Source organism: Dreissena polymorpha, chromosome 7 (genome assembly GCF_020536995.1).
Source record: "Dreissena polymorpha isolate Duluth1 chromosome 7, UMN_Dpol_1.0, whole genome shotgun sequence".
In the NCBI taxonomy this organism is placed as follows: Eukaryota; Metazoa; Mollusca; class Bivalvia; order Myida; family Dreissenidae; genus Dreissena; species Dreissena polymorpha.
The window spans coordinates 83,188,502-83,216,318 of record NC_068361.1 but is presented as its reverse complement, the minus strand read 5'-3'; the positions used below and the strand labels follow the sequence as shown (position 1 = coordinate 83,216,318).

General features: G+C 34.1%; 1 protein-coding gene and 2 long non-coding RNA genes across 5 annotated transcripts in view; 1 reads left to right on the top strand and 2 right to left on the bottom strand.

The window, feature by feature from the left end:
* The window catches only part of LOC127838094 (uncharacterized), a 25,391-nt gene extending 1,985 nt beyond the window's left edge, over positions 1-23,406 (bottom strand). Inside the window, exons 1-2 of the long non-coding RNA XR_008029655.1 lie at positions 23,298-23,406; positions 22,629-22,792 (exon numbers count right to left, since the gene is read on the bottom strand). This is a non-coding gene — a long non-coding RNA (uncharacterized LOC127838094). The remainder of the gene's footprint in view (positions 1-22,628; positions 22,793-23,297) is intronic.
* The window catches only part of LOC127838090 (26S proteasome non-ATPase regulatory subunit 5-like), a 158,837-nt gene that overhangs the window by 82,087 nt on the left and 48,933 nt on the right, over positions 1-27,817 (top strand). The window lies entirely within an intron of this gene.
* Positions 6,550-8,593, bottom strand: LOC127838104 (uncharacterized). Its single transcript, XR_008029667.1, has 3 exons — positions 8,531-8,593; positions 8,233-8,357; positions 6,550-6,652 (listed from the first exon to the last, which is right to left on the bottom strand). It is a non-coding gene; the product is annotated as an uncharacterized LOC127838104 (long non-coding RNA).

Sequence of the window (27,817 nt, the reverse complement as noted above, 5' to 3'; positions counted from 1 at the left end):
CCAATAAAGAGAGAATTATTTCGTATAATTATTATTGATTTTCACATTCAATTTAGCTACACTTATTAACATGTTCGGAAATTAGTTGAATAACGGCTACTTTGTATTCAGAATGTAAGTAGTTTCGAAAGTTCCATTGAAATAGTTTGAGTTTAGACTAATCTAACTACAATAATAATAGTGTTGGTTTCATTATCCACAGCAACCAACACTAAGTTAGATTGAAGGTATTTAACCAATGCACAAAGAGATTGTATTATATAGAATGATAAACAACACTATGTTATCGGTTCAAAGCAATAATTAAATTTTCAATTGGGAATGAACAAAAACAGTATTTTCATTCCTTTTTGTAATCACTGTATTTCAACACTTTGCAATAACCATACTATGATGTTTGTTTGTTTTAATACAGTCATCCACATTGATAAGTGTTCGTAGTCGAAATTTAGATCCTCTGCGCAAATAGTTTATAAGGTTTTAATTGTCTCGAACATTAAGATAACCTGTTATTAGATGTCAATAGATAATCAACAGGGCTGTACAGTAATTTGTAACTAGTACAATCTCATGTTGAATTATAATTTTTAAATACTTAGTTACATAATTACAATTGAAAACAATACACTAAACTGTTTGACTACATTTATAACATATTAGCGGTGTTTTCGTATATCGAACATAGTGAGGTAATAACTTAGAGATATTGCTATCACTGATTATTGTTTTAAAGATCATTTAAATCAATTACATTTATCGCAGAAACGTCTATGTTTTTTTAGGATTCCTTCTTTGTTTTAAAGATCTTCAATGAATGGATTAAGAAAATGTGCACTGCTAAATTTACGATTAATAGTTGCACATTCATACAGACGATCTCTTATTCGTAGAATATTTTAACATACAGTATTAATTATGTTCAAGGATGCAACAGAAATGGAATATAAGATACTTTATAAATTGTAATTACCTTTATTTTTTCAATACTTCGTTGCATTCATCTCATAATCTTTTTTCAATTGATGCCTTATGTTGGCATTCTTTCTTTCACCATGTGAACGTTTGTAAGGTTCATTGAAAAGACATTACTTAAATTATCTTTAAATATGTTTCCGACAGGTTACATATTATCATTGAAACCAAGCGAGTAAGCTTGATCCATTGACATTCGGAAATGGATCTAGCTTTAACTAGTTACGGATTCGACTTAAGGTTGTCAAATGAAGCTGTACAAAATGTTGAATTAATGTATGCTTTACGTAATAGTCAATTTTACTGAATTGTTGTTAAATAAAATAATTCAATTTAGTATAATTTGGAATTAAAAAAAAAGACTGACATTTGGTCTAATTGAATAAAGCTTATATGACTTTATTTATGTCCAGTTATTTTGGTATATGTCATCTATATGAATAATATATTTTATTTTAGGCTTTCCGGTTGTTTAAAGAGAAATATCAGTGAAATAAAACTGATATTTCACTGTTTCAAACAGTGAAAAATATCGATATTTTTCACAGTTTTACTATGAAATGACGTCATTTTTTCGACGAAATGACGTCATTATTCAAGCGAGATTCTCCAGTTAAATTCTTTTACAATTCAAACGGTGAAAAAAAGCATAAAATAAAAAGAAAAGTTGTTGGATTCGTCGGAATACCGATTTCAATTCACTCGTGATCATAGAAAAAAAATATATATATTTATGATCACTCGTGAAATGAAATCGATATTCCACCAAATCCAACAAATATCCTTTATGAATTCCATCTGAAGCTGATACTAAGAACTAAATTATTTAATACATTCAGTAGTTTCTTTTAAAGACTAATTATAAATATTATAAAAAAATATGTTCAGTAAACTAGTACAGACGCGCGAGATTTACAATGTTTGCATTCGTTTCTGTTAAGGAGGATTATTATTTATAACGTTAATTATTAAAACTCTATGTGTTTGACTAATACATGTTTAACCTGTTGTATGACACACACTTTTTTATTAATACATGCATTTGTATCCCTTGTGTTTTTGCCTGCACCTCAAGGCATATTGTATCAGTTACCCAGACTCAACCATTCTGATGTCGACGCTTGGAAACCATTGATTTAAATATAAATAGACACAAGAAAGACCGTGTCTTTATTTTTTATTTAATGATTGATTTAATCACTGTTGAAATAACTGGTTAATAAATGTATTGATATTTTTTAAAGTGAAAGAATCATTTATAAATCCATATAGTCGTTTTGAGTTTCCATACTTAAATTGAGAAGACATCATTCGTTTTGATTTCTGATATCATTTCAATAAACCTGAATGTGTGAAAATGTATGATATTACTAGTAAGATTATACTGATCTTATCTTAAATTATCATAATCATTTTTTAAGAAAATGAACTAAAGTTTGATCAGTGTGAATGTATATATTATTATATGAGTTTTTTTACATGAAATGTTAGTCAGCTGTGTTTCGTAAAAAAATAAACAATAAAAACAATATTGTTATAGATTGAATTGTAATTACGGTATCTTACCACAATACAGGCACTGATAAATAAGTTATATTATAAGGATGAATCGAATCGCATATGCCATGTCACGGACATATACAATTGTAGACATACTCCACTGTTAACAATACTTGCCTTTAACATGTCTTGACTGTACTGCTATCGCCTGATAAACATCATTTAAACCAACGGTTCATCCTTGAATATTACCTGCTTTTTTAAGCTCGTTAATAAACAAAAACTATTTAAGGTTATACAAATAATGCATGCGCATGTGTACCGATAATTTTGACTGATATTCTCACAGTAATCTCCTCGGACGTATATCGATATACATTCATCGAAGAATGTTGACAATCACTTTAATGTAACTGCGACATATTTTATACAACATGACATATAATTAAATAATATAAACTTGCCAATATCTGAAAAATGGATATGCAACGGTACAAATAAGCATAGGTAATAGCGTAATATATTAAATGTAAGTTTCAATGTGTAACAACTATTTTGTATTATTTTCTAAGGAAATACACGAATATAAACATAATCAAACGATCGCACTTACATATAAAAATTACATAATTTTAGACACACTTTCGCAAGCATGTTATGCTGCATGATAGTAAAAAACACATAGATCAATACATACTATTTACTAAGTTTAGATACATTACGAAAAGCAATACACATGCACAATTTGTTGAAGAGTTAATAATAAAGCGTTTTTTTTCTCTCGATATTATTCTTAGACAGTGCCGGGCGTTTTCTTTTCTGGAGAGACACCTATTGTTACGAAGTCGTTTGTGAAATACACGGGATTATCGTGCACTTTCGACTTACGCATTTTTGTGTTATTTTCATCTTCAATTCTGAAAATAAATTGAATGGTCCATAAGACAACGATTTGTCCCATCAACGACTACTTTGCAAACTACATCAGTTTGTTTGAATTAATTAAAACTGATAATGTAATGCTTTTTACATCACATTTATTGGCAATTATTGTATACAGTCAAAACTGAGAACAGCGGCCAGTCAAGGGAAATGCCCAAAGTGACCGTTGTCGACGAGTGACCGCTATTCCTGGATCACCACGTTTTAGATGGTTGGTCAGTTGGTAGTATTGCCACGTCGTTTTCCCACCCAGTCGTTCGCACACAGTGTTAAACAAAGGCTCATTGCCGATAACTTAGCAAAATAATATTAATAATTTCTATTAATTATACAGAATAATGTCTTGTACTAATTTTTTAAACCGAATCTTTGACTTTATCAACGGTACAATTGTTGTTTACTCATGCATCTCGTTCATTCAGTAAATCAGAGAGTTCGTATCTCATTCATTGGGATGTATTTCTAGGTAAAGATTTCACGTGCCATTGACGTCACGTACGAACAAATTTAAAAGCGGATTAACTGTCATATAATGAAATTACGGTATAACTGCATCGTTCTAATTCAAAGAAAAAGACGCAAAAATCTTGTTAAAAATATTTAGTTTATTATAAACGTTGCAATTCAATGTTTATATTTCCTTAACAGACGATCACTAATCATTTTATCGCCTTCATATAACAACACTCGCCAGCATAGTGTTGTTTTAAACACAGTATCAGCGATACAGATCTATTGTCTTTCCACGCGCACATGCTTAGTGGTTATGAATGCAGCCGATAAGTGCTTCTAATACACTTTCTTATTGTTACATGCACCTGTTTCGTTTGTATTCTTAATTTTCGCGACTCGAAACGACTGACGCGTGACCGTTGTTTTTAGTTCAAACATGACTTTCAGAGTGAAATATACTGAACGTTGGCCGTTATGGACAGTTGACCGTTATTCTCAAGTGTAATATATAAAGTGATTTTCGTCGGGGGGAACCTTGACTGACCGTTGTCTGCAATTGACCGTTATTCTCAAGTGACCGTTATTTATTTAACCAAGGTGTAAATATATTCGCAATGATGTTCAAACATGTATTGCAATACCTTTGGTGTGTCGCGTTCAGTGTCTCCTTCTCTTTCGGATAAAGAAGCCAGCAAGCAAGCCACACACGCACACAAACAATGAAACTGGTATTCCTACTGCAAATCCTAATGTGTTTGAGCTTTCCTTAGTGTTTGTTTTCTCAACCAGCGTTGTTCTGGAATCTTAATTTAAGAACTTCAACTCAAAACATACCGCAAGTCGCCCATTTTTAGCGGAACAAAATATGCTGACTATACAAACGAATCCATGTATCAATCGACTCATCAATGTCCTACTTCTAGTGTATCATCCTGTGTGTGCGGTATACAGAAATAGTGGAGCACATGCCTTTCCTGAACGTCCTACTTAGAGCGGTGTATAAACAAATTTACGGAATTTTAACGTCATTTGAAAATGATTCGCCAAAAAATTGTCGATAAACATACAAAGTTGGATGACAGAATAACACACATTTGTTAAAATGTACGCAAAACAAAAATGGCGGTTTCACAATAGGATTATACGTATTAATGTGTTACCTTTCGGAATGCAAGACTTTCCAACAACCTTTTTGCGGTCTCCACATGTTCATACGTTATTGTCCAGATCGCATATGGCGTCCTTAATCAATGCACACATTTCACCGCTGTAGCAAGTATCTCCTATGCCTGCAATTTTGAATTAACCACTTGTATACGATATTATGTACATTTATTATATGAGTCAGAGAGCTCTATTTAGTTGTTGAAAGGTATGCAAGCACATATCATATTGGTTTGGTATCAAATATGTATTTGACTTTTACTTATCATGCCATGTCGTGGCCACACAGTTTAGTTTGTCATCTTACCTTTCCCTTGGCATTTTCCGGTTTTAGTATTTAATTCCGATGAGACGGAGCATGTGCAAATATCGTTGCGGCAAACAGAATTAGTCACGAAATCACACTGTGACTGATTCTCTCGTGAACAGGCTAACAAAAAATAAAAATAAAACATTCCAACGAAAAATAAACTAGAACGACAAGCAACTGATGTATTTCGATTACTTGATATGTATTACAGTTTGTAACCATACTTTTGTAGAGATATATAACCCTTGTAATTTGATAAAACTTACTGTGTTTTCTCAATATTCATCATTTTATAACATATGGCAGATTTATTCACCGCCTTACCATGTACATTTCGATGAAGTCAATAAAGTTATACATGTACGAAGTTTTTTAATACATGATTGATTAAAACATGCATACACATTGTTTGACAATTTCCACCAATCTCTGATTGCGTGTCGTAGCAGCTGCATTTACTTGTGTCTTGGTTACAGAAGGCGTAATATTTAATGTTTGCACAATCGTTACTGCCCGGTTCGCAATTGTCTCCAGGAACTGTTTCAATTGAAAGTATGTGCCATTAGTGTGTTCTTCCATAAACTTAAGCATTATTCCTTTCCAATTTGATCTCAACTTGATATGCTGAGTGTCGTAAAGTTATTAATGTACTATATTGTATTAGCAATATGCTTTAAATAAGGGACAAGCGGGACTTTCTCTCCTAGTAATGTTCTCGGAGATTCATTATTCCTATATATTTGTGATTTATACAATTTGATACAAATACAGAGATACAGATTGAAACAAGAAGCATACATACCATAACGTGAACAATAACCATTGGTAGGCTTAAAGTGGCCGTCACAAACGCATTTGGCGTTCGTATTGTAGTCACATAAAGCATAACTAATGTGTTGGCAATCACCGTGTGAAATACAGTCCCTTCCGAGTTCTGAATTTAAAACAATATAATATATTAGTTTCATCTAAAAAAAATACTCGATCAGATTGTTACACTGCGTTTAAAGAGCTGTAACGATTACGTGTTTTCTATATTAAAATCGTAGAACTTTAAATACTGTTAATATAATAGTATTTATATATTGTACATTAGTTATAATAATTGTTATAATAACAATAGCTTTGTTGCAGGCGGATATGAAAATATTAATTACTACAAACATTTTTTCGTGAATTGCATACTTTTAATTTCACATTTTCCTGTTGTGACATTCATATCAGCGTTATTTGTACAGTTGCATACATTATTTGCTCCGCATTCTGTTAACCGTATTCGATAACAATTTGAAGCGTCTTGGGCTGTACAACCTGTGGTAATATTATTGACACTTATTGCAAATCTTAACTGATTTTAACAATTGATATAATACATACTCAATAGAACAGTGCAATATGTGCAGACGATATAACATGTTTTAATTGTTATCAAAATAGACTTTCTAAATAGATGGTGTCGTGTTTGGCTTCTCCAGTAGCTAAAGAAAAGGTTGAATAGTTCAAACGTCTATAGACATGTAAACTGGTGCAAACTCTATATTGAAATTCTTATAGAGTCATGACAGATTAGTGTCGTGTTATAAGTAAATAACTTTTATATTTATCTATGAAATCAAAGCCCATACAGACATTTCGGTATGAATCCTTGACAACGATCGTATTGTGAGAACCAATATACACATGTAGTCAAATTCATCGAATAGTACAAGGTAAGTTAACACACATTACTTGCGTTTTCTTTGAAAACAGAAATAACACATGTTCTGAAAATGCAAATTGATTAAATAACCGTATAATACAACTAAATAATCATTTTCAAACGGAAAAGTTTTGGACGATTACTGCTACGTTTTGGGTAACTGTCGATCAAATTAGAAAATTTAGTGCTATGGGGGTTGCCCCATAACTTGATGGCGTGCACAGTCAAAAACAAATATAATAAAACACGACGTTATGGAAGTCAAAATTACTCTTGATTGTGTCCAACGTGTATAATGTTTCACATATTTGATGTTTTTCTGTATTAATATATTCACTTTTTTTACTATTTATTTGAACACAATACCTATTCGAAAGACGATTGTTTTCGTGTTATCTAGCAAAATTTTACTGGTTCAGATATTTATATTATTTAGCATGATTTCAAGTAATTTTCTTTACTGACTACTGCATATAGCAAAATAATATAAATATTGTATACAAATGTTGCTTCACATTGAAATAATCAAAATCATTCATGTGATGCCTACCTTTAATGATATACGATATATTAGATGTAGTTTGAATTATATGATGCTTATTTTTAGGCGTATATACTCCACGGGATGCAATATGTATTATTTAATCCCTACCTATAGGGAAACATGTTCTTCTTAATGCGGTATATTTTATGCGATGCTTACCTATAAGTTATATTCTCTACTGGATGCTGTATAAGTTATGTAATGCTTACATATAGGCGTACATACTCTACGGGATGCGATATTTGTTATGTACTGCCTACGTATTGGGGTATATGCTATGCTAGATGCGGTAGTGTAATGAGATGCTTACCTTTAGGCGTACATACTCTACGGGATTCGGTGTTATGTGTCGCTTACCTATAGGGGTGCATGGTCTACGGGATGCGTTATGTATTATGTGATGCTTACCTATAGGGCAACATGCTTTACTTGATGCGGTATGTATTATGTGATACCTATAGAGGAACATGCTTTACTTGATGCGTTATGTGTTATGTGATGCTTACCTAAAGTTAGGGTTTCGAATTCAACCAGATGCAGAATGTGTTATGTGATGATTACCTAAAGGGGCACATGCTCTACTGGATACTGTAAGTCCTATAGGGATCTATGATATACTGGATGAGGTTAGTTTAATGAGTTGCTTACGTTTAGAGACACATGCTTTACTGGATGCTGTATGTGTTTCTGCGCATGTGCACCTGTTCGTGGCCAGATCACAAAAGGCTACTCCATCAATGAGGTCACAGAAGGGATACAGCCGTCGCCAGGAACTAGGCGATAGTATTTGTATATACATGTAAATGCTTATTCGCAAACAACACATCGCTCAAAATGGAAGACCAGCTGGTAAAATAACATGGTTTAGAGTGTTATATCACAATAAAATATCGCAAACAATCAAATAGACGCAATCTACTTTATTCATTAATGACGAAAACCGTACCTCGAGGGAAAGTAAGATTCCGTATCCATAAACAGGGATCGATATAGGGATAACACACAAACGTGTTATCGTTCGGATTTGTGGAGTTCTCGGTGTAGCAACGGCGATCAATAACGCAGGTTCGTGTAATCAATGTCTGGTAATAAAATATATACATGATTAACAATCGTAGCTCGGCCTAAACAACTGTTGTAATTTTAACTTATATGTACTTACCATGCGGGTGTTGTCCTTGAGCAATAACACGTATTCACTGAATGAAGCTGGGCCAGCCTTTACTCCGTGAAGATCGTATACAGTGACAGCACAGCGTATCTGAAAATGAAATTGTTGCAGCGTAAACACATTTCAATAAATTGATCAGCAAAATCTCCATATTACTTCATATGCACATAGGTAATAAAATTGTGACATAACCATATTGTTTATTCTTATGATAGAAATTTAAGTACAGGTAGATTTAATAATAGGGAAATATTTTAATAATATGTTTGAGAAATTAATTTGTAACTGTTATAATTACTGATATGTAAGAAAATGTTGAAAGGTTATTTACATCAATATTTCTATCTTATACGTAAACAGAAGTTAAAAGTTTAAAGTGATCAAACTATTTGAGAGTTCATCTTGTAAAGTAGCTGTATGTTGTGGGTATTTAGGAATTAACATAACAGATGTCTTCGGATGGGGTATGTAATGAAGTTTGAAAAATTGATTATGGAAGTATGGTATCATTTCTCCAATGTAATTCAATTATCGGGAACATATGTTGATTTGTCTCAGCCCTTGATTAACAATTCGGCTCGTACATAACAAGCCCCAATTCAGATATGTTATATAATGAAATTTAAATAATTGAAATATCCAATTTCCCAATGTACATAACAAATGTAAGTTCGGATTGAGTGTGTATCTTATGGGTATCGGGGTTCACGTAATCGATTATAGGAGTGTTAGGTTTCACACTACTAATGTGGTTTGTCCATAGAGAGCATCTGTTTGTATGATCAAGTATGCAAATGAAATGTTCCCAAAAGGATAATTGTATTTTGCACTCTTCGGCTGTGACATGCGGTAGGTGTTGCGCTTTGTTGTAAGAAGGGATGCTAGAGTTCTAGTTTGACAATCGAGTAGAGCAGTCACGCTTTCTTGACGTGGCGGCCAATTGGCCGCCGCGCTGTAAAATTGTACTTCATGAACATTAGAAGCGTTGTGTTAGAATATATTCAACAGAAATAAATCACGATGAAAACGGAAATGAACTTTGTTTGTAATTGTGTCCACGAACAATACATAATTACGTGACAAAATAAAATATAAACATGCTGTATCGGTTGTTTGAGTGTTATTTAACTTTAAACGGCGTCGTTTAAAATGGCTTCAACACGATGCGGCATATATGCTTTTGTTTACAAGTCATAGGTTGTTTATTTTTTATTCAAATACGCTTTGTATGTACAATGAAACTATCTAAATAACCACCTTATCTAGATCACATTCGTCCCCAGACTCCCGGAACGCTTGCGCTGGGATAAAAAATGGGAAAGGGTCATCCACGGGGAATCTTTTCAGTAATGATGCCCCTGCGTACCTGCACGGTCATTTAAAATAATAATCATACAAATAACGGCAAACAAATCATGGATAAATACTTATTTTATTTGACGTTTGTAAAGTTGACAATATATAAAGAATAATAGGTTGGTGACGTGGATGGAGAATGGTTATCTGGCAAGGCGGTGGAATTTTCGGCTCACCCGATAAGATCCTCCGACGAGCCAGATAACCATTCTCCATCCACGTCACCAATCTATTATTCTATTATCATTTCACATTTACAACATTCGTACATAAATCCCAAGTGGTGTTCCATACTTGTTTGATATTGTGTAGATTTCCTTACGTCACACTATATTTTTGTATTACCAGATGAAAAGGCATGCGCAGCGAAAAATAGTTCCAGTTCAATTTTGTTAATCCAGCCATATAACATAAATAAATTAAATACAGTTAAATCCTATGTCAACTGGCTATGTATATGTACAGCAGACGATGTTTACAGCGGTTACAGCGATCATAGTGCTTAAGCGCTTGATAAACAGTAGGTTACACATAGTACTATTTTAACACAATGTTTTGCTATTTTGAATGTTTTATTTACAAACTCTCGGTCAACACAAATCAAATCCACCCAAAGCAAAACAATATATGCATGTTTTAACAAACAGTACTTTACATGTATTTGGTATTTTACAAATAGAAAAAAGTAGTTCGTCACCGGAGAGCGACTGACGGATATTTGGGGTCACGTGGTCAACTAGCCTAATAACTTTTGGGTTATCAGGTTACCTTGTTATTAGGCTGACTTAAATGCGTATGACAGGATAATACACAATATCTGATTCAGGACGTTTTAAAATTCACTTACCATTCAACCAAGTGCTTCTTGACAGGCAAAGAATTATATGAACATTTAAGATGAAACTGGTGTGTCACTATACCAACGTGTGTTATCCATACACCGCTTTCAACTGTTGAATAAGGCCATTCAAAGCCCTCTGTATCAGCCTGGCATGGCTGCTTCAACGAACATTTAATTACTCCAAGAAAACGTTCAGTAATAAATTTTCGGTTAAAATATAGCTGGTAATAACGACTGTAATCGTAATTGAAATAAGTGGGAACTAGAATATCGTCCTTTGGGATTTCGACCGCCAATCGGCAATGGCATTGGTACACTGTGTTAGTGAACCCGAAGTCTACGTGATTTGCTGTATTATGGAGACTGTCGCCTTCAGGAACTCTATGTATATAAAACGGTTATAACAATCAACCTGCTTGAAAATGTGAAGTCGATATTTCGAAATAAATAATCACACATTAATGTGGAACCACGAATAGTGTTGCCGGTCCCGTCCGATTACTTTATATCTTAAACAAGGATTCGTGTAAATGAAATCGCGATTTAAGTAAACGAAAACGAGTTTCCACGAAAAGAATTGTTTGCCACGAAAAGATCAGATTTTACAATTGTATGTTTCAGTCACTCTAATATTTAAACATTTAAAATTCGCGGTTAAACGAATAGGTTTGCATCCAAATATGTTTAAAAACATATCGCAAAGATATGCACACCTTACCGAACGGCGTTGGTTTGACGGTAATCGCTAAGGTTCAACAGAGTTATATTTATTAATTAAGTCTTACACTAGTGTATCGTAAGATAAATTATCAAATTTATTAAATTTAAGTAATGACTCAGGCACAATTGTAAACAGTCTAACGACCACGGTTAAGAGTAGGTAATACAGTGCACACAATACTTTACAATCTGATATATGCGTAAATTAGAAAGATGCGATACTATGAATAATTCCGTTTCTCAGTTGAGTATTCGTTTTTATCGCGTACTTCTTTCTAGAATCCGTGCATTTCAATTTTTATAATATAATACAGTAAATATGTTACAGTGGCATACCCCCAGCTGCTAACAAATCCTCGCGTATCTGAGTAGAAGGAACCATCTCTATGTCGGAATTGCTTAAATTCAAAAGACGCAATTCCGTCTAACTCTTCAAGGTGTTCAAGAGTTTGTTTATTTTTTATCACAAGTTCCAAGGATTTTGTCTCATAATTTCGAGTGATTATGCAACTAAAGCCATTTCGTAAGTTGATTTCTGTGTCATCGTGGAATAGGTAACGCTCACGTTGTATGCCTCGTAGCTCTGGCCAGTACTTCAATGTAATAAAATAATGCTTAATTTAATACATATCCACCTTTTGATAATTAGTCAAAATTGGTTAATTCCGCGCAAACGTAGATGTTATATGATACAAGTTTTCCGTTATTGTATATTACCCTATAGTAGTTTAAATAACTATTCGCCAAACTGTTGTAACTGTACTCGTAGTCAAGTTTTCCGTCCTCATTTTCGCCGATATAAATGAAACCTTCTCGACTAACCCCTCGACATATGTTCAATGTGTAGATTTCATTTCCGTTTCGAAAGGTCACACCACACAAGCAAACACCTTCTGAAGACCGCGAACATGGTTCCGTTTCAATTTGAATCTTAAAAAGCAATCTTACGAGTGAATGACAATGACCGACTGACTCAAGGTTTTGGATATATATTCATATCATGCAATCTGTAATATTTATATTAAATGGCCGCACTTTCAATTAAACGACATTTTCCAAGGTCTGCTTCACAAAAAATACTACTTTGAGTTTTCTTGAGCAATGTTCTTTGACTGTGTAAAGTATGACCGATGTAGCGTAGCGTTATTCCTCATTGAGATGTATAAATGTATGTTTCTGTAAGCGACTATTTTTGTCATTATTATTGGCGAGTTATGCGGTTTATACATGCTTTACTACAAAAGTGTTTATAAAAAGTAAAATATTTTTTAATAATGTATAAGATATTTATGTGCAAACCTCTACTTCATGAAATCTGCTTTTAAACATCAGAAATTCGCCGACGTCAAACAAAGGAAACGCGCCCCTGAAATATATAATAATATATACCTACTGATTCCTACTTTTGATATCATTTGCATAATAGTCGCGTGTGTTCCAAAAGACTACCATTCTATATACTAGTTTCGACGAAAGCATACTTCCAAATAAATGATAATTACAAAAATACAATCATAATATACCCGTCAAGTTGTTAAATCGCTTCTTAGTGTGTTCTTATTGCCTTATACATATATAAGTTCAAATGAGCAGTTCGATGTCCATTGAAATTAGACGTCACTAGATAAGATGATACAATCACCCGCGTTTCATTATTTCAACATGCTATAAGAAAGTCATTTCGCTACTAAATAAGACGATCTGTAATTGTTCAACACGTATTTACCCGTATCGTTGGTATTGTATATCCATCCCACATCAAGTGTTCAGACCTCAATGGAGAGAATATGGCTGCCATTATTCCAGAATTTGGCTGAACCTCTGAATCAAAAATGATTTTGAAACCATTGACCGCCGTTACGTCCTCGGTTATTTTAGTTTTATAAGTACTATTGTAGACAAGTGTGAAGTAAGTTTCTACAGAATTCTCCGTATTGGTCGAGCCTTGTTTCGTTAATCCCAAAACTGACATTCCACACAGTTTCGAAGAATTTGATTCGCTTCTAAATGGGCATTGTCGAAGACCGGTCATTTCCCATTTAAGCAAACACGTTTTCTCTGAACTAGTGTTGGCTGATGGACATCCGATAGGTATGGAGTATACAGATGGAACATAAAAGACCCCGTCACCTGATGATATTACAGTCCACTACAACAACAACAACAACAACAACAACATAATAATAATAATAATAATAATAATAATAATAATAATAATAATAATAATACTAATAATAATAATAATAATAATAATATTACTCATGATAATAATCATAATAATAATGATAATAAAGTAAGTCGTTAAGTTCCCGGTTTCCCTAGATCAACCCTGGAAAATCCAGTGGTAGATTAACAGTAAAGTCTAAACTTACCGATGTAAGTCCAGTCTGAATCCGTTGACTAAAAATTGGTGAAGACTTATCACCATTGTTCTTTCAGACCATTGGAAGGAGCACTGAATCTATTAATGAGTTTGACGATGTGCGTTAGGTGGTTGCCTTTGTTTTTTGCATTCTAGTAACACCTCAACAAAACATGCTCTTTATATGACTGGGCGTTTCACAGTATTTTTGCATGACGTTCATTCGACTCAGGTTAACGGTTTCATTAATTTTGAGTCAATGTGATTTGCAATATGTTGTGATTACCACATATTTGTATACTTAATATTTTATTAGTTTTATGTTTTCTTTTTGGATAAAAATTCGAGTGTTCCAAAGCAAGTAAAATTGTCAAATGTGTATTTTTAAAATACAAAATAAATTGCATGTAAACCAGATTGCAAGTGCACAATTGGATTGTGTTGTACTGATATTTGCCACCAATAATTAAAAAGGTTCAACTAACATAACATTAAGGATATGTTACTATCATTTTAAAAGTATTTCTTATTGTGACACGCATAAACGTATAGGACTTACACTGAAGCCGAATGTCGATTTCCCGCAGGTTTGTTTGACATCATTTTCAAGCAAATTGCTTTCTGTTAATGTCAATTAGAATTGCATTTTCTTGCAGAAAATTATACCAGCGGTAAACACGTCACATTTATTTATTATTTCCTATTATCAGACAACATATAATGTGCATTTTATTTGCATTTTTAGTATATCAAAGCAATCATATACTTCAAAGGCAGAGTGAGTACTAACATACCAGTGAACAGTATACAGATATCCGTCGTTCTTGCAACTATTGCAATTTCGATACATATAATACCAAGGACTCTGATATCTGTCCGAAGGATGACAACGAAAGACAACGTATGGTGTGTACACATCGGTGGATAAAAGAAAGTCATAGTCAGTTCGAAACTCTAGAAATTGATGAAGATTCGTCCACCTCTCAGTCGAGTTACCACCCGAAACTAACAACTCTTAGGTGTCTACCGTTTGACATCAAAGAAAAAAACCCTTATAAAACGCAGTTAAACACAATAAAATATTTAATCTAAATTTACTGTTAGTAAAGTGCACTTAGTCTTCTCGTTGTATGATGATTGTATTAACAGTTTTTGTATAACGTAATGTAACGAATGTAATAATTGTCAACATTATTGCATAAAGATCGAGGTCTTAAAAGATTGTATTGCAATCGGATTGTCGATTTCGATCTTTTGTTTATATGCATCGCAATGCGATCAGATAGTTAAAAACGTAAAACATGTAACATGTAAGGCGATTGTGACAATTCTTATGTACCACCGTTTCTTCGTGAAACTGAAGAAAACTGCATCGCAATAGAAATTCACGTTTAATGCTTTATATAAGGCATGCAACAAATTGACTATACAATATCGTTCCGTGCAAACAACACACACAAAAACATACAAACATATAAATTAAGTTGATGCGTGAAATTTGCCTTAGGAGATATTTTGGCTTTAGCTGCTGTAAAGATATATCAACCTTAAAAAATAAAGGCTCAACTGTATCACAGATAAAGACGTTTGTATGTGTGTCATATCAGAAAAAAGACCACATTTTGATAGTGAAAAACGCGCTGATTGCTATCCGCGCAACAAGGATGATCAAATGATAGGATCAATGATTGCATACCTATACAATAAGTAGCGAAGGCAACAGCTGGATTCTGCAGCTTCACCAAGTACTCGGATCCACATTTGCGTATCTGAACCTACATGTTGCGTGTGATGATCTGTTCTTCCACACCTCCTATATGCACCAGCTTCATGATTTGGGAGCCATCGTCTAGCTGAACTTGATCAGTTTGATTTTATATTACTATATATAGATATGCCCTTATATTGTTTTGTTTTCAGACACTTATCAATTGTCAGAAAGGATAATATTTAAACACGAATGTGATATTGTGATAAAACTGTCGATTCATAACAAAAGCATGACATACCAACGAGATATATTGGATAATAGGTCCCACATGCTCCTGGTAAACGTTCTTTAAGTTGCTCTTTGTGACTAACCATTTTTGTTCCGATGTTGAACCAAGTGTTTTTCAAAAGGGCATCGCGTATTGGCGGCTCAGTAAGGGTGAGTTAATACGACGGAGAGCGGCGATACAGGTCAGGCAATACTTTGACCTGTTCTTCACATGCTTCACCTAAATGCAAAATACATAAAACAAAGTATGTCAATAATCAAATTTTTTCAGAAACTCGTATTTCATAAATTAATTGAGTTCAATTTGAATTAAACGATATGTTTATACAACATTCAGCAGCACATTGATCAGTACGTTCTGCCAATCCTTTTTTGCATGTGCACATGGCGCTACCGTTACACAACGAATTCTCTCGAACACTATCAGATGTGCCTTGTGGAGCTAAAAGAAATGATAATAACAATTTTTTGGGGGGCTTTACTCACATTATGCCATGACCCGTGACCTGTGACATGTGTTCATAAGGCAAAGACGGCAAATAAAATGTGAGTTATTCTTCAACAACAAATGGGCGAGATTATTGGTATGGAAAAACTTCTGGACATTGAACAAATCCAATTTGTTCAACGCGAGACCTAGCAAACATTAGATAAGCGAATAATTTGTGAATTGTTGGGGGCTGAAAACAACATATTAGGTATCTTTGATGTAATATCAAATTGTTAACGTTTATTTAATAGTGCATATACTTTGTATTTATACGCATGATATTTTCAAAATATTTAAATTAAATATGATGTCAGATTGAACATTCGCTCACTGTTTATGAACAAAGTCGTTGTTAATTTAAATTATTATAGATTACTGACATTACGGAAACGCATGATTGTCTGTTTTGTTTCGCAGACAAAGTCAGAGTTCTATGACTATACAGACACAGCAAATATGGTTTCGTGAAAAAAACGAAATAATATTCTGCTGAGTTATACACATTGCGAATATATATAGCGGTTTATCGCCACGATGTTTGTTTTCAAACGCATTGGAACTCAAACCGATTGACATATTGCAATAATTAAAACTAAGCCGTACTTTGGCACAAACTTACTGTATAATCTAAATAAAACAACACTCCCAATAAAAAAAACAACAACAAAATTTGCGATAACAAAGTATCCTTTTATCTAATATCGCTTCTACTTTTACTTCTACTTCTACTTCTTCTTCTTTTCTTTCTTTTTCTTCTATTACTACTATTACTACTACTACTATAAATGCTACTACTACTACTACTACTACTACTACTACTACTACTACTACTACTACTACTACTACTACTACTACTACTACTACTACTACTACTACTACTACTACTACTACTACTACTACTACTACTACTACTACTACTACTACTACTACTACTACTATTACTACTACTACTACTACTACTACTACTACTGCTACAACTACTACTACTACTACAACTACTACTACTACATCTACTACTACTACAACTACTACTACTATTATTACTACTACTACTACTACTACTACTTATACTACTACTACATGTACACACCATACGTTGTATATCGGTGTCATCCTCTTGACAGATATAACAGTGTTACTTTTTATACGTATCATCATTGCCCAGAATGCGACAGATATTCGACTAAAAATGACAGCTTTTTATATACTGTTCACTGGTATGTTATAATTCATTTTTTGATTGATGTGTCGTGTTCAATAATTATATTAGGAACTTTTTGCTAACCGAAATATATTTTAATAGAATCATTGCTTTTATATACTACAAAATGCACATATAATGCAACTTATTTGTTTTCTAGTAATAAGAAATAATAAAAAGTGATGCTTTGCCGTAACTTTGACACTAACACAATCTTATGCAAGAACAGGCAATTTAGTGAGCGAATTTTATTGTAAACTCGAACTTAGGTATGTGGATGGGGTACACTGCATTTCGAAAGGTCCTTTCGAAAGGCAAAGACTCAACGAAAGCGATATGTTTGAATATGATGTCAAACAAACCTGTGGGAAATCGACATTTGGTTTCAGTGTAAGTTAAGAACGTTAATGCGTGCCATAAAATATACTTTTACCGATACTGTCATTCTAGCCATTTTATTTTATTTAAACCTTTGTAATAAATGAGTGACGTATACCAGTTAATCACATTCCAATTTGATAATGACACTCATGTTTACTTATAATTATGCGTGTTCATCGACTGAAAACTAGAAAGCAAAACAAATCAGGTACTCACCACACACACATTGTCTATCACATTTTTTTTACAGATTCAGTGTTCCTTCCAATGGTCAGAAAGACCATTTGGGAGTAAGTCTTCATCTTTTTTAGTTCGCAGATTCAGACTGGAATTAAATCGGTAAGTATGTAGTCGGGATGTTTTGCTGTTGATTTGCCATATCTTCAAAAAAAAACAACTGAACACTTTGTTAGCGATAAGTATTACTATTGTATCATTACTATTATTGTTGTAGTGGACCGTTATGGCAACTGGTGCCGGTGCATTCCTTGTACCATCTGCATACTCTACACCCATCGGATGTCGCTCAGTGAAGTCTAGTTCAGCCAATACGTGTTTGATTAAAAGGGACATGACCGGATTTAGACAATGCCCATTTCAAAACGAATCAATTTCTTTAAATCTGTGTGGAATATCAGTTTTGGGGTTAACTAGACAAGGCCTGATCAACGGAAACATCGAAAGTGCTTACTTACATTATGTTTCTGCTGTTAATTATTATACTCGATTAAATGCCGCCGAAGGTTACAACATCATTTTGGATTCGGATATCGCGCCGAATTCGGCAATAATGGCAGCCATATTCTCACCTTTGAGGTCTGAATACAAGATGTGGGACGGATACACACTTCCAACGCTAAAGGTGAATACTATTTTCCTGTACACGTAGAGATAGTTAAGTTTGTTGTCAAATGTAAAATCATTTCTACATTTTATTTCTATTAACATGTTGAAATTGTAAAACGCGAGTGTTTTTATCACATGATCTAGTAAACTTTAAATCAATGGAAAGCAAAACACAAATTAAGACTTATATTCGTACAAGGCCATAAGAAGAAAATTTATAACGATTTAATAACTTGACCGGTATATTATACGTATCAGTTTGTAGCAATCATTTATTTAAAAATGTTCTTCGTCAAAAGTGTATATCGTCAAAAGTCTGCATTTATAAACTTACCATTACACAGGTTATTTAAAGACAAAAGCAGACCGTCGAACAAACAACTTTTCTGTCATACGACACCGGATTGACAACGTCCGTAATGGTGAAAGAGCGGTAATAACTAGAAAAAGAAGTGTATACTCTTTGTGAACACATGCGCATATTATGACAGTTTGATCAATAGTATGAATTACTAAAAAATGTTATTATACATTTCAGAGCCGTGTTTCCTTTGCTTGATGTCGGCAAATTTCTGGTGTTAAAAAGTAGATCTCATGTAGTAGAGGTTTGGACATTCCAATAAGATGCATTATTATAATATTCATTCATTCAATAAGCATTATTATATTAAAACTTATATGTACTGCAAAATACGCCTTTTAACACGAAACTAAGAATTTATCGCTGGAATTTTTTTATATTTATTTTAATAAAAAAAAAATCTCACACCGGTCATTATTTAAAAATTCAATGAAAATTGCTCGGAAAACTCAAATGAATGCGTGTTCGAGCAGTGGACTAATCTAGCATGTAGTTTCAAGGTAATTTAGGCTATGAACCGTACATATTGCATGAGAATATGTTCAACATAAATCGTTAAATGCTACATTACTCTTTAAGATTCAAATCGAAACGGAACCATGTTCGCGGTCTTCAGAAGGTGTATGCCAGTGTGGTGTTACCTTTCGAAACGGAAATGAAATCTACACATTAAACATGTGTCGAGGAGTAAGTCGAGAAGGCTTCATTTATGTCGGACAAAACGAGGACGGAAAGCTTGACTACGAATACAGCTACAACAGATTTGCTGTTAATTACCACAACTACAGGAGCTCGTGGGTAATAGCAAGCGAAGTATAATTGTAAATTGTTTTATGCGTACGCGAACGTTGAAAAAACTAACAATGACTCAGTATGGTCGTGCGTATTTTTTTAATTGCATTTGACATTATTATTTCATCAAAGTTCGGGCTACCAGGCATACGACGTGATGCATATAAATATCACGACGACACAGAAATCTACTTACTAAATGGCTTTAGTTGCATAATGACTCGACAGTATGAGACCAGCTCGTTGGAACTTGTGATAAAAAATAAACAAACTCTTGAACGCCTTGACGAGTTAGACGGAATTGCGTCTTTTGATTATAAGCTATTCCGACATAGAGATGGTTTCGTCTACCCCGATTTACATGGATTTGTAAGATGCTGGAGGTACAAACTGTATTATAATATACATGTTAAGCTTGAAATGCAAGAATTCTTGAAAGAAGTACCGTCTAATTGTGTTTACAACAAATATTAAATTTAGATACGGAATTGTTCATAGTATCGCATGTTTTTTTCATAGCGTTAAGCATGTGAAATGCGTGTCGTAATATAACCTACTCTTTACTTATGTCGCAAAACATTTGATTAACGGTTGTGTCTGATTTATAATTTAATATAAATGACATGCCAGTGTAGTAGTTGACGAATTCTGGCAAGTGTGTTGAATATTAGAGGTTACAGTATAATGTAATATCTTCTAGATATGGCTGTGAGAACTCATGGTTTCAAACCTATTTTTAATATCGCAGGACATTATAAGTGGTAACATAATATAAGGACCAAACTATATTTATGTAAAATCCGATTGTTAAATTGTACCGTGTTTTTGTTTCATTGAATCTTGATTTCGTTTAATCGCATCTGTTTTAACATATAGCGTAATCGGACGTGACCGACAACATTATTAGTAGTTTTACGTATTTAGTTGTATCGCGATTATTTATTCGAAATATCGACTGTAATTCTCAATCAGGTTTACTGTAATAACTTTTGTATTCATAGTGTTCGTGAAGAAGACAGTCTTTATAACCCTGCAAATAACGTAGACTTCGGGTTTAGAAACACAGTGTACCAATGCCACTGCCCATTGGCGGTCGAAATCCCAAAGGACAATATTCCAGTGCCAACGTATATTAATTAAAATTATAATGATTACTTTAAATATAATTATGGTTATCCTAACGCACAAGATTACGTGTCAGAATGTTTTCTTGGTGTTATAAAGTTTAAGGTAATATTACACTAATTCCGATTCCCATAGGGTCCCACTATAAAACTGACAACTTTCACAGCATTATTTTTGCCTTTTCAACGTATCAATTTTTTCGAACCTGGTATCATTTTAAAGATGGATCTGTCCTCTTCCAATAATTGCAATCAAAAACATACCGTCTCGAAACTTCTAAGAAAGTAAATCGCTGTCGAATGAACCCACCGTAGAAAAACGTGTTTCGGAATCCTTATTTCGACAAAAGCCCCACACAATAGAAAACACACCCTCAAAAGTCCATATTTTAAGTTAGCTTCCAATCCAAGGCATCAAAGTACTCCAGACACATACAGGATAATACAAATAACCACAAAAGACATGTCTCACATTGTTAAATGGCTTATATTCAAGAAGAGAAAAGGAACTCTTTAGAAATAGGCACTACTTTCGAATGGACCACGGAGGGATACACAATGATTTAGTGTAATGTAACCTTTAAGGGAACTCAACTTTGTCCTATCTTTTTCAAACTTTCTCCGCATGAGATTTGAACTATTTCCACCATGAATATGCAATTTCAGTGCATGCGGATGGGGGTAAAGGCCTTAAAATGGCAATTTAAAGCGGTGACTAAATTGGCCGCAGTCAAGACGGAATGCATGATTTTTAGTCTAAGTGACGACAGCTGATTTTGTGTCTCCAATTATTGTTACGCGTAACTTTTATGGCAAAAAATGGTATCATTGCATGCAAAATTCACCAATATATCAGCAAAAGGCCCAATTAAATGTATTGATTGTGAATCAGTGTACTTTTCTTGATGAAAAAGGAGACTTTTTTAATTTTAAGCACTTTTTTCACACAAAAAACTCACTGAGAGCATATAAAATCATTTTTTTCAAGAAAATTATTATTCAAAGCTTCACTTACAATCTAAACATACACATGGCAATTAAAATAATTAATGCTATTATGATGAGAGGAATAATTTGCAGCTTTCAAGCCGATACAAGCCTGCTACCCAAAATTAACACTTAAAATGGCGCGAATCGCTCCTTCAACAGCTTACGACACAATGTGACATTTGTTGCTCATCCAGATAGTCTCTCTCATAAAAATAAGTCCTGTTGGCTACATTTTATTAAGTGTTCTCTTTAAAATCCAGTGTTGAAAGCTTAAGTTTTGCAAAAATGCCAAAGTCCCCATGCAAAAAAGCATGTTTGCTAAGGAATTCCTGCCCGAGGGGCCACACTAATGTCGGGAAAGTCATTTGGGTGCGATTCCTCTGTAGTTCAGTGTACATTCATTTCACTACCTGGGGATGACTATCAGGATCAATTTTCCCAGCTTGGTGAAGTGTTGACCTTTCAGGATGTTGATGGATCGTCCACAAGCGCTGCACCACTGCGGCCTCGGTACCGGACAGGGAGTCGGATTGAGGTGTACACAAACCCGGAGTCAGGCAAGGATCATCCAGACCTTTAATAAAATAAAATGTTAAGGCCCCTGAAACTGGCAATTATGTTCAACACTGAGATAAGGAAACACATAAAGGAGACATCATGCCATGGCTTTATCATTATTGACACGGCAAACTCGAGCAGCTGGGGACTCGGCTCTAAACAAAACAGGTATGCTCTATCAATCCGAGCAAGATGGCATGTCATAGTTAAAAAGAGCAAACAAACATACAAAAGAGATGTAAAGGAAATTATAAATTAAATGCCAGAAGTAATTTCAAGTATTGTTTTTTGTCTGCAAGGGTTGCTGTGGAAAATAGTGCTTAACGCATAGTTTGGCCTGTCGGGGTTCTGCTGGCAAGAACACATCGAAGTCATATCTGCCCGAGAACTGTAAGCTTGAGATAACCATATCTGATGAAGTACTGCTTGAAGAATGCATTCTAATTGTACTTGAACCAGATAGCATTGACAGCACAAGGCTTCAGACCCCCCAAAAGTGTGAGGCTTTCAATAGTGCTTACCTGATACCAGACCGCAATGCCCAAGACAGTGACTTTCTCCCGGAACTGCACAGGCCGCATCCGCAGCACAATCTTTAGGCTAAATCGTGGTCTGCCTGACTCTGAAATAGTGAAATCTGAATTTACAGATGCTCCTTTTTCTAAAGGTTATGAGTTTATTGCCTATCTTATTAAAAGCAATCACAATGACATGCTAAAGAAGACATGTGCATTTCTGAAAAGACATACAGCTTCCCGATACTTGACTCTGAAATTCATTACTCTAAGGGCTTAACAGAACCAAAGCCAGATCTTACAGCTAAATGGCCCCACTACAGCTAAATATGCTTTATAGGTTGAAAATAAAGTTATTTGTCTGAAGAACTAGCGCTATTAACTCATCAGCTATTTTGCTCCACCGGCTGCAATTCTGTAAACATAGTGTTTATATGGAAATACCTAGTCTACCTCATGCGACGCACCACTACATCCACTGTAAATACACAGCTAAGTTAGTACTTTAACGAACATACTGAAATCAATGTTTGAATTAAACAATCAGTATGATGACTCTCATTAAAAGCATGTCCAGTGCACCAGTCAGAGCAAGACAGCTAGCGGATTGTTGACCGTCTGCGGCTCAAGGGACAAATGGTCAGGCCTACAAACAAAGAGAAAAATGGCATAAATGGGTTGCATTCATGTGATTTGGCATATTTTTCATCTTGCTCTCCACCTGAAACTTCAATCTTTGGACATAATAATATTTACATTCAAGATTTGTTGGAAATGTAACCCTTACTTGTCCATACCAGGTCCCCCTCCCATCCGGAACAGTCCAAAACCACCTAAAACATCCATTTGAACCAAAATATTGACAACTCTCATCTATTTTAGCACCCAAATCATCAAAACATTCATTACAATTCATGTTCTACTTGTCTCGCTTGCAGACGAATCCATGTGACCTTGACATTGCAGTAAATGTGCTTTTTTAAGGTTATATTACACTAATTCCGATTCCCATAGGGTCCCATTATAAAACTGACAACTTTCACAGCATTTTTCTTGCCTTTTCGACGTATCAATTTTTCCGAACCTGGTATCATTTTAAAGATGGATCTGTCCTCTTCCAATAATTGCAATCAAAAACATACCGTCTCGCAACTTCTAAGAAAGTAAATCGCTGTCGAATGAACCCACCGTAGAAAAACGTGTTTCGGAATCCTTATTTCGACAAAAGCCCCACACAATAGAAAACACACCCTCAAATGTCCATCTTTTAAGTTAGCTTCCAATCCAAGGCATCAAAGTTCTCCAGACACATACAGGATATTACAAATAACCACAAAAGACATGTCTCACATTGTTAAATGGCTTATATTCAAGAAGAGAAAAGGAACTCTTTAGAAATAGGCACTACTTTCGAATGGACCACGGAGGGATACACAATGATTTAGTGTAATGTAACCTAAAGTGTTCGTTGAAGCAGCCATGCCAGGCGGATTCACCGGGTATTGCCTGGCCTAATTCGAGAGTTTTCAGCGGTGTACGGATAACAAACGTTGGTATTAGAGTACATCAGTTTCATCTGGAATGCTTTTATGATTCTTTACCTGACAAGAAGTACTTGGTAGAATGGTAAGTTAATTTTTAAACGTCATGGGATAGATATTGTTTTAATATTGTTAGCTAAACACACGTCCAATAAAATAAGTATCTGTCAATGATTTGTTTGCCATAATTTTAGAATAAAAATTATTTGAAATAAACGTGCAGGTACGCGGAAAAATCACTGCTGAAAAGATTGTCCGTGGATGACCCTTCCCCAGTTTTTATCCCAGCGCAAGCGTTCCAGAAATCTGGGGACACATGTGATCTAGACAAGGCGGTAATTTATTCAATGCTATTGTACATAGAGTAGGAATTTGCATAAATTATAAACACTTATTATTTGTAAACAAACGCGTATATGACGCAGCGTTTAGAGCCATATTGTACGCAATCGCATAAAGTTACGAAAGCCTGAGACAACTAATACAGCATGCATATATTACATTTTATTTCCTAAGTATAAATCTAGGAAGCAATGTGGACATTTCTGTCTGCAATGTTTTAATGTTGCGTCAATATCATTTTCAGATACGTTGTTCAGTCACTGTATACGGTCTAGATGGTATAAAGGCTGGTCCAACTTCGTTTAGTGAATACCGGGGTACGTCTTATTGTTTATCAACGAAACCCGCACGGTAATTGTATATTGCTTTAAAATTAAAACACTTTGCATGTTTTAAGCTGAGAAACGATAGCTATGACTGTGTATTGTATTATATTACCAGACATTAAATCTTCGTACCTGCGTTATAAATCACCATTGCTACAGCGAGAACTTCACAAATCCGAATTATAGCACGTATGTGTGTTATCCCGAAATCGATCCTGGTAAATGGATACGGAATCTTACTTTCACAAAAGGTACGGGTTTCATAATTTCTAATTCAAAGTATGTTGTGTCTCATTCATTTTTTTTTTTCGACATGTCAACGTGGAATAATACGCTAAACCATTTCCTTTTAACAATTGGTATTCTATTCTTCAGGATATGTTGTTGCGAATAAACATTTAAATTATATCTCCAGTTCCTGGTGACTACTGTAGCCCTTCGCAAAGCCGCTGTGACCTCATTGATGGAGGGGCATTTTGCGATCCACACACGAAAAGATGAACTTGCGAAGAAACACATACCACATCCAATAGAATATGTATCCCTATATGTAAACATCACATTACACACACCGCTTCGGGTCGATATTGTTCCTCTATACATAGGCATCACATAACACATACCGCATCCTGTAGAGAATGCACGCCTAATGTTAAGCATCACATATTACATTGTATAATATAACAAAAGGCAATCGAGTTTGGAATAAGAATTATGTTCCAATACATAATAATAAATACAGGGAAGGCATTAATACAGTAAAACAACATGATTTATTTTCTGATTGCGAATTATATTATGGGACAACCACCATAGCAAAATCAACCACAGTTTTGCATTTGATCGACAATTACCAAACAACTCATCAGCATTTTAATTGAAAGCAGCACTAAATACAATAGGTAGCATAATTAGATGGAAGAATAAATCTTCCATCTAATTTAAAAAGTGTTGCCAAGATACAGAATGAAAAACTTCTAAATAACTGTTTTGTTACAAAAACATAGCAGTAATCGTTCAAATCTTATTCATCTGTAAAATAAGAAACTTGTTATAGTTTACGATCATTTTATCTATTTTGTTTAACCATATAATATGTTCTTTTCTATTTTCAAAGAAAACGTAATTATGGGGTACCACGCTGGTAGTAATCAATATGTTTAACGATTTCTATTCGCAAAATACGCCACATGTCAATAATATATACCGTTGTGTCTGTATTGGATTTGATTTCCGTAATAAATACCAATACTATTAAATGATAAGATTGCACAAAGCTGTCATAGCTCTGACAGACTTTCGATTTTGGGTTTGCTTCAGTATACAAGTCCAAAGACGTAAGTATGATAAACTTTTTTGTTAGAGCTTCTTTAGCGACTTGAGCAGCGAAATAACATACCATCTTATTAAGAACATTAATTATCAATTAAAGCTATGTCGTCTGCAAATTGTTCACTGTTCTGTTGGGTATGTATTATTCAAAGTTTTTAGACCAGTTAAACTTTGAAATACGAGTTAAACAATTTTTTGTCAGGTTGTACAACTCAGTTAGCTTCAAATTGTTCTGGAATACGATTTACAGAATGCGGAGCGTATAATGTCTGCAGCTGTGTACATAACGCTGACATGAATGTTACAACAGGAAAATGTGACATGAAAAGTAAACATTTTACGAATAAATTCTTATAGTGATTAACATATTGTACTTAAGCGGGTGGCAAAGCTACTATTATTATAACAATAATAATGCATATAAACATTATATTATATATTTACAATTCTGATTATCGGATAGAGTACATATGTGATCGATCAATACAATCAGTATAACAATCTGATCGACTATTTTTCTCTGAATGGATATGATGCATTTTATTTCGTTTTTAATTCAGATATCGGTAATGCTTGTATTTCACAACATGATTGTCAACACATCAATAATTCTTTCTGTGACTCCGATCTGACCGCCAAATGTGTTTGTGGCAGCCACTTTAAGCCGGGCAATGGTTTTTGTTCACCGAAGGGTAAGTAAGCCTATTGCTTTAATGTGTATCATTATATTGAATCGATGTGTATAAATCACGAATATATAGAAAGAACGGATCACCAGGGCCATAATTGATATAGACATTCCCGCTAATCGTTTATTTATGGCAAAATTGCTTATACAATAAAATACATTACATAATTTAAGACACTCAACATATAAAGTATTGTTATGAAAGCGATTTTAAGTTAGAATTATCTAAAACTAAACATCTATGATTCAATGTTTTAACCTAACTAGTAGGTACATAGATGACATACTAAACTTAGA